Here is a 9,652-nt window from a genome sequence, read left to right on the forward strand (position 1 = left end):
TAGGCAGACAGAGAGAGAGGGCCTCGGGAGAAGGACAGAGAAGGGCAGTGTTCACAGGAACAACCACAAGACAGCACCTACACCACCTCTGCAGCTGATAGGAAGAAATGTGGTTAAGAACTTCTTGTGCCAGGATGTTGCTCAGAAGGAACTGTCCCAACTTAGGTGCAGGCTTAGTAAATCAACCTAAATGTCCTTAACCTGACCCAGCTCATTATAATGTCATTAACATGATATTAGCATTGTGGTTTTATCCTCCGACTAATAGGTTTCATTTAGGCACTCATAGGTAATAACCAAGGTGGAGTCACTCTGGCCAAGCCCAGGCATGTGCAGATGCAACACCCCTAGGAGGAAAGTTTACTCCTCCCATTTGGGCAAAACCCACAGAAGGCTTCCTGGCTTCTGCCACATAAAAGACCCAGAACTCCACCCCATTTCTGGAAACTTGCTGTCAGGCCCTCTGTCTTTGCTGAGAGCTTTCCTTTTGCTAATAAATCCTACTCTACTCACTCTCCAGTATCCACGTACCTCATTCTTCTTAGTCACAGGACAAGAACTTGGTCCTAGCTGAACTAAGGGCTAAGCTGACTGCAACAGTATTATATGAGTCACAAGCCATTCTTCAGTCATTTGTGTATAATGATGAGTGTAATTGTTCTGGTCCTTGGGAGCTATCTTAGGAGATAACTGAGAAAAAAAAAAAATTGATTTTTGTAACAACTTACCTTAAATCACTCAATTTCTGTTTTAGGTAAATTAATAATTCTTTTAAGTTATCTCTTAAGCTACCAGTTGTTTATAGTAAATCCAGTTTCCCCCAGTCTTTTGCTACACAGAACCTGGACAAGTACAAGGGAAAGGAGCCATAATCCTTTTTTTATGTAGAAAAAGAAAACAATAACAGAAAACAGAGACCTTGGAGACTAAGGCAAGTCTAGGAGTTCTTGTAGACAAGACTGAGGATGCAAACACACCACAACAAGGCTGGGGGAAACTGAATTGCCCAAGAGGAAGGAAGGGAGGGAGTAGGGAAAGTCCAAGACCACTAACAATGAATAGCCCATATCCCTGTCACACCCTCTTCTGGCAGCTTATTTTTGATCTTTTCACGAAGAGGTTTCCAAACCCTTTATAATAACAACCCTCACTTCCATTGCACTCCTGATTACTTGGGTATAAGCAATATTTCCTTCATGCCTTCTGATGTCCTCAGGCTCTGCCTGGTTATATCAAACATTTTGTCTAAATCACAGAGCTGAAGAATAAATGGCAAGATGGATAGAGGGTGGAAAATCTTATACAGAAGAAATGTTGTATGCTGCTCTCATGAATGGAGTGATAGTTACGTCTTTTGCTAAGTCTTACCAGTAGCTTTATTGGCATACATTTTTTTTACTCCCCACATAATTGAATGGCCAAGTTCTAACTGACTGACCTTCACTTGAGGATGAACTATATTACAACTTCTACTTTTATCAACAAGTTATAGGTAACTAAATTTAGAGAAAAGCAACTTTTTAACCACGGAAATAATCAGTGGTTATTTGATAATTTGCCTCTCATGAAATCAGTTGTTAGTGTAAAACTTAATTATTTTTTGTATAAACATACACAGTATTTACATTTTATTACATTCTCTTAAAAAAGTTGAGACACAAAAATTTTTGTGTTTATTTTATGCCTATTCAGTGTCTACTACATGCCAGTGTGAGAGAAATACTGCTCTCTGTCCTTGTGGAGCTCATATTCTAACAGGTGCTCACAAATGGATAGTTTACACTGCTATATTAAAAATAGCACTCAATTTTTTTAAAAAGGATAATTAAATAATTCAATCTAGCCCATCAATATTGCAGTTATGGGCTGGGTGTGGCCTCCTGCCTATAATCCCAGCTCTTTAAGAGGCTGAGGTGGGAGGATTGCTTCAGCCCAGGGAGTCAAAGTTGCAGTGAGCTGTGATCATGCTACTGTACTCCAGCCTGGGCAACAGAGAGAAAAACTTTATCAAAAAAAGAATTGCAGTTATGCAGCTTGGGTATATAGGGATAGTTTAAATAATATTGTAGGGTACACACAGTTTAAGCACCCAGGTTGCCTAAGTCAGAGTTCAGACCTATTGATGTTACACTGTCAATCAGTGTATGACTATGCATCCTATTTGTGTATAGTGGAGGTGTTTCATGTATGGTAACTAAAAAAAAAATTAACAATTTTGAAGAGAGGGCAAATAGAGCATAACCTGCTGACCCCAACCTGCAAGGTTTTATTTGGAGAGAAGTGTATTTTCAGATATGACTAAGCTAATATTTTAAGATTATTAATATCCAAAAATAATTCACCTTTAAGATAGGTGAATTATCTGGGTTAGCAGAGTGGATCCATATGCAATGATATGTGTCTTTATAAAGACACAGATGGAGACTTTTCTCACACAGATAAAGGGGTGATATGAAAACAGAGGTTGGAGTGATGGGGCCGCAAGCCAAGGAATGAAGGCAGCCACTAGCAGCTCAAAAAGGCAAGGTGTAGATTCTCTCTTAGAGCTTCCAGAAGCAGCACAGTCCTCACAACACCTTGATTCAGCCAAGTGATACTCAGGTATCTGGCCTCTAGAACTGTGAAAGAGTAAGTTTATGTTATTTTAACCACAAAATTTGTGATAGTTGTGACAGCAGCCACAAGAAACTAGTATGAGGGTAAAGCAAAACAGTAGCTTGAGTTGTGTTTTGTGAAAAATAGTTGTTCAATAGCTGATTGATTTTCTGAGAAAATAAGTGGAGAATTGGTTTTAAAAGCCTTTGAATAATTCTACACAGTACATGTATACTTATGTGATAAATCACAATATTATTAAAATACTGAAGTCTCTGAAAATTCTTGCAATTAAGAAACCTAGTTTAGTACGTTAACTCTGTTACTAAAATTGTTCAATCACTGACATCTTACTGTTTTTGTAGAAGCTCTAATACTTTGGCCCAGAGTTCCATAAAACACAGTTTGGGGAAAAGAGTCACAGTGATGCAGAGACAACTGCCTCCAAAGGGGCGCATTGCAAGCTGAGCTGACTGTTCAGATTGCCCTCCCCATCAAGAAGTCTTGTACCAGTCTGTGGCAAAAACATATTTGAAGTGATACAGTAATTTTTATGCATGGAAGGAACATTTATTTTTAAAATGTGTGCATATAAGACTATACGTATGTATGAAGTCATTCAAAATAGCCATAGCTTTCTATGTGATGAACTCTAGTTTCCATAGCAGTAAAAAAAAAAAAAAGTAAGAAAACACATTGCGGAAATTGCAAGTACTTAAGTATTGATGAAATTTAATGAGCTACAAAAAAAAAATGAGCTGAAAGTATCCAGACTCTAAAGAATGGACATTGTTCTTAGGAATGACACCTCAGTCAGCATCTCAGTGCACTTTGTGACTTCCTCAACTGAGATTACAGCAGTAGAGATGCAAAGGAGGAAGGACAGATGAGATTTAATCCCTGGATATGTGTGAGCAGTAGGGAAGAAAGAGTGCCTTAGATGACTAACATATCTCTGGATGTGATAAATTTAAGTTGGGAAAGCTGAACCCGGGAGGCGGAGCTTGCAGTGAGCCGAGATAGTGCCACTGCAGTCCTGCCTGGGCGAAAGAGCGAGACTCGGTCTCAAAAAAAAAAACCGAAGAAAGTTCAAATGGAGATTCATAAATTAGATAAAGGAGGACTTGGTAGGCACAAGTGAGCTGAGTTTCAGACAAGTAGCCTTTATGGTACTTGTGTGTTTAGGAGCTACATATCTGATCTGAACTCAATACAGAATTTGGGAGCTATGGTAAACTGAATAATGGCACCCCAAAAATGTCCACGTACTAATCCCCAGACCCTGTGAATATGTTTCCTTTCATTGCAAAAAGACATTGTATAACTGATTAAGTTGAAGATATTAAGTTGTGAGATCATGTTGGATTACCTGGATGTGCCCAATGTAATCATGGGGATCCTTAAAAGGACACAAGTATCAGAGATTAGAAGGAAGGTAATGTGATGACAATGGCAGAGATTGGAATGATAGGAACACAAAAAATGATGATGCTATGAGTAGTTCAAAGACAGGAACAGATTCTCCCTGGAGCTTTCAGAAGGGACTAGCTTGTGGACACTTTGATTTTATTCCCACAAGACTAATTTTGGACTTCTGGCTTCCAGATCTGTAAAATAATATGTTTGTGTTGTTTCAAGCAACCGTTTTTTGGTAATGTGTTTCAGCAATAATACGAATCTAGTATAGGGTAAAAAATGAGTTTGATCATTACATTTGATTATGTGGACAAGATAAACACATAGCATTATAAGAGAACTACAGATATTTAATTAGTCAATGATGAAACTTCATAATTAATTTTTGAGGGGTTCTTAAAGTATTCCTTTAGCATTGATTAAATTTATAATAACTATACAGTGTGTGTATTGACTATAATATTTAATCTAACACAACTCTTTACAAACAATGACTTTTTTATATTTTAATTTTGTATGCATCTATCAGAGCTCTGAATCCAACTTAAGTCTCCTTTTCTTGACTCATTATTACACAATTTATTGTTTTGTTCTAAAGTGTTGCAGATAACACTTTGTTTGGACCATAAGATACTAATATATAAAAGGATGAACATTAATACATAGCTGTTCAAACTGCATGTCTAGATTTGATATCCTGCGAAAAATGTACAACTTTAATTAAAAATGTGTGAAATTTCACATTAAAAGAAATCATAAGAGACATGATAGCTAAGTGCAATATTCCATCACAGGCTGGATACTTTTAGAGTGACTAACTGTTATGTTTTATCTTGGACTGATAGGTTTCCTGGGACACAGGACATTCAGGGCTAAAACACGGACAGTCAGACTACTCATACTGGTTCCGGAACACACACACACACACACACACACACACACACGCGAGAAAGAGGAAGGGAGAGAGAGAATGAATAAATTACAAAGCAAACAGGGCAAGTTATGACAAGTGAATTGGTAAAGTGTATAAGGCTCTTCCTTGAACTATTTTATTTGTGCAGCTTTTTGGGAGTTTGAAATTAATTTCAAATTTTAAAAAAATGTTAGAAGGTAAACAAAACAAAAACTCTGGATAAAAAATTTTTGAACTAAGTACAAAGTTCTATTTGGTCTGGCACCTAGAGTTTCTACCCAGACTTGCTCATGTCCTTTCTCTTTGCCATCACACCACACTTCCTCTCCGTCCTTTCCCCATAACACATTCTTCAGCCTTCATTTCGTTCCAGAGACAGCCTATGCACTCTCATTCTAGTGAGAATTGCATATATTGACCAGGCTGATTGAAATACCCTTTCTAATCCCTTTATTCTGTCTCCCATTATCTAGTTAATTTTGATTCAATATTTAGATCACAGTTAACTTTTTTGCCTCCTTTAGAGCCTGTGAGAGACAATACTCCCAGATTAAATAGAATCTTCTTGTTACCATCTCTGTATGTGTCATATAACACTTGTAACGTTGTTAACATTTATTTTTTGTGATTACTTGATGGATGTCTGCCTCCTCCACTAGACCCTATGATTTTAAGTGTTAGAAATATGCCAGTATCCATTCACCGTTTTATCCTCTCTGTCCAGAACAGCACCAGACACATAGAAAGGACTCCACAAATACTTGTTAAATGAATTAATTCTGATTCACCTGCCTCGAAATTTCTTAAGGAATAATCATATCACGCTTTTGCTCAGGTAAGACAGACTGAGGATTGTATATATCGATGATTAGTTTGCTTTTCCTCCAATACAAAAATACAAACGTGAGAATGTAAATATGTTCGTATAACAGTTCATTATCATCTGATGTTCCTAATATTTTAGATAAATAATTTTTATTGTGAATAGATATCACATGCAAAGCACAAGGGTGTTGAGATGTAATAAATAAACTGGTGAACAAAAGTGCTTAGAACTATGTATTTGGTTTTAATTTTTACAAAATGATTTAAATAATGTAGTCATATCTATCAGTAGTTCTCTTGTCCTCTTTATGTGTATATCAAACATTTTAGCCACAGATGAAAACTCAAGCAGAGCAATGATCACTTTTTTCAACTATTTCTCTCTTGACATGCGTTTTGCATACCAACACTGTCCTACTGTATTGTATATTGTACAATACTGTAATATATTGTAACCCACATACATTCTGCTTTTTATTTGCTTGCTTTCCTCTGTACATTTGATGATATTTTTCCTTCTGTTTGGAACGGCTTTATTTTTACTCTCTGTCTTTCTAATATCTATTAATTCTTTAATACTTATTTCAATAATTATTTGTATCTTAATTCCTTTCCTTATCTCCTCTCTGAACATCCCTCCAAGCATGCATACCCACCAGTGTGGGTTAGGTGCCTAGTTCTGTGTTCTCATAATCTTTGTTTGAGTCTTCTTAATTGAAATTGTTGTGGTATATGCACATTTTCTGTGAGTGACTTTCTCCCCTACTGAACTCAAAGAGACTTGAGGGTGAATACTGCCTTATTCACAATTGTAAATCCAGCTCAGGTCCAGTCCCTGCTGTTTAGTGGGCACTCACTATAAATTTGATAAACTTCAACTAATCAGATCACACAGAGGCATGAGCCTGAAAATCAACAAACACATGTCTCTTAGTGGCCTCAATAAAAATAAATGTAACATAGATTGTGAGCCAAAAGCCAAGCACTGTCTTCATAGAAGAGTCCCTCAGGTCTCACAAACTCTTATTTTAGACACTATTTAAAAAAGTGCTTGCTTATCTGATTTCCCAGCACACAGAAAATTAAAAGCAGCAATTTGGAGGCAGTAAGAGGGTGATGTTAGAGGCAGGCATTGTAACAAAAAAAAAAACTTTTAGCTGCTGACTCGAGGTTATGCAAAGGTGATACCAAATGTACAAATAAAGCACTTTTTTTTTCAAAACTAAATCATGAAAACCTCTAATGTGTTATTTGACTAGTAATAAATTAAACTGCAAATAAATTATTTTAAAGACAACTATAAAATCTCAATGTTTGAACATTACCCATGTACTTCTAAATAACCTGTCTTTAAGAGGAAATACACAGAGCTATACAAAACATTTTGAAATAAATAATAATGAAAATATGATGCATGAGAGATATTATTATAGATGTAGGTATATCAGAGCATAAAGAGAAATGTGTAGCCTTAAGTGCATCTTTTGAAAACAGAACAAAGCTAGAAAAAAAGAAATAAATGTAAAATAAACTAGGAGGGAATAATAATGATAAGTCCAGAGATCAATAAAATCGGTAAGGTACTTAATAACTGAGAACATGAAGACAGCTGAATTTGTTTTCTTGAAGCAATCACTAAAATCAACTTATCTTTACTGATTAAGCTAGCGGTGTTGCATTGGCTGCAGATCTCTGGATTCCATATATTCAATAAAACTGTTTCCAAAAGAATAACTTTTTCTTATTCATTCAATATTTATTTGGTACTTTCTCTGCATCCATGAATTTTTTAAAGGTTTCTGACTTCAATGGACTTATATTATTAAGGCAGCAAAAGAAAATAAACAATTAAAAAAAGCAAAAACAAATATGTTGCCACCAAACAAATGAAAAACAATAAATAAGAAAACACATCAGCTAACTATGAGTTTTTTTTTTTTAAGGGAGTGTGGCCACAATATCTGGGAATACTGCTAAAGAAGTAAGAACACAAGTGAAGATTGAATTTGCAGATTAGGGATACCCTTTTTGTAAACAGTAGATGAAAAAAGAATGTATAGCCAGGGAATGGAGACACCATTGAAATAGAAGAGATTTCAACATACTTCAATATAAACAGAAGGGTTTTCTAGAAAGGTGTGGCTCTAGATCAGAAATCTGAGGTCGAAGGAAATTTATTTCTCATCTCACATGGAGAATATTAAGAAGTGTCACAGGAAAGAGAAAATAAACATATGATCCAACAGAGAGAGATAGTAAGACCTTGAGAAGACACAAAGAAAAGAGGAAGGGAACAGGACTGACGTTTTATGCTGTGTGGTTTAAATATTCGGATATTCATATTCATATTTTTTACTTCCATGTTATTTGTCTTCTAGAAAACTGAATTTGAAGACTTCTGGTAATGTCTGGATATGAAGTTTCGTTAGACACTGGTTAAGCAGGTTACATATGGGTCAGAAAATTGGAGAATATATATTTTGATTCTAAAGAATGTATTTAGATTTTAGGTATTTAGACAGTAAGTATTTAGACTTCTAAGGTTTGACATGGGGTAACAAGAAATTTTCTCATTACCTATGTAAAATACCAAATGTTGAGACAAATATCCCAAACAGAATACAAACAACTTTCAGAAAAAAAATAAAATTTGCAGCTAGGAGCTTTCTCCTCTAGCTTATTTTTATACATCACCCTCTACACCAGCCCCATTCTACAACTTTGCCATGTGGTAATGAATATTACTAGTTAGTGTTGGGAGTAAGTAAACTGGGAAAGTATTTCAACTAAATTTGACCACATAAGCTACTTGTGCAAATTGTTCTCTGTGAGTTAAAGGTGAGTGGGGCATTAACTTATCCTCTGACCATTACAATCCTCTCAGACAATTTAACAATACAGGTTACCTTAGTTCAAGATATATGGTGTTGGAGGCAGGGATCTTAGTTGCCTTAGAAAATAATTTCACACTACTGAAAGAATAGATTCCAAATAAACTAACATCATGTCAAAGGTCTCCTTCAGTAAAGACCTGCATGTTCTGCCACTGTGTCTTATGTTCTAACACATTGCAGTGCCTTAATGTTTCCAGGCATAAATATCTGGAAATATTAAGATCCTCAACTTTTAAATATGTGGCTTTCTAAGAGTAAAACATATCTATTTTAAAATATATTTGCCATGAAAAGGAGATCTGCCATTTTTCACTTCTCTCTCTACAAATTTCCCTCTCTAATTGTACAAACAATGGCTGGTCTCTTACCCGTTTTTATTTTTTTTAACCAATAGGGTGATAGTTATGTGCTGATTTGCTAATGAGAGTATGGACTATGCTTGTTTTTCTTGTTTACTTATTAATATTGCCTATGTGTATTCTTTATTTGGATGATAAACTATATAGTCACTCTAACTATGATGCTTTGCCCTGGAAGGCAAATAACCCTGAGACACCCTCAGAGAGAAATAGAAGTGCTAAAGTTGGTATTGCAAAAGTGAATGGCATTAATGGCTGGGTAATAAATCCTTTTGTTCAGGTTTCCCGTTATTTACTTTCAACACAATGAAGGGAAAACCTAATAGAGTTGTCAGATGACAGATTATTAAAAATAATTTTGAAGATAGATAGCTATGTAATTTGGGGCATATAACTGTTAAGAAGTTCAAAGAGCCGAGAAACCTTGCTATAATAAAACAGCTTCCATTACCATCTGTTTTTGTGATCACATTTTCTCAGCACCTACCTAAAAAAAAAAAAGAAAAGAGAATATAGGAATAAAATTGATGAATTGATGGTGAGTACTGTCTCATTCAAGTAACAAATACAGCAATACCTCACTTTATTGTGCTTCACTTTATTGCACTTTGCAGATATTGTGTTTTCTACAGATTGAAGGTTGGTGGCGA

The 9,652-nt window shown here is 35.6% G+C and overlaps 1 long non-coding RNA gene across 1 annotated transcript; it reads left to right on the plus strand.

Moving 5' to 3' along the window:
- Nucleotides 1-4,480: 4,480 nt before the first annotated feature.
- LOC105739825 lies at nt 4,481-7,996 on the plus strand. The gene is made up of 2 exons (XR_001115807.2): nt 4,481-5,759; nt 7,693-7,996. It is a non-coding gene; the product is annotated as an uncharacterized LOC105739825 (long non-coding RNA).
- The last annotated feature ends 1,656 nt before the right edge of the window (nt 7,997-9,652 follow it).

Source organism: Nomascus leucogenys, chromosome 5 (assembly GCF_006542625.1).
Source record: "Nomascus leucogenys isolate Asia chromosome 5, Asia_NLE_v1, whole genome shotgun sequence".
NCBI classification, from domain to species: domain Eukaryota; kingdom Metazoa; phylum Chordata; class Mammalia; order Primates; family Hylobatidae; genus Nomascus; species Nomascus leucogenys.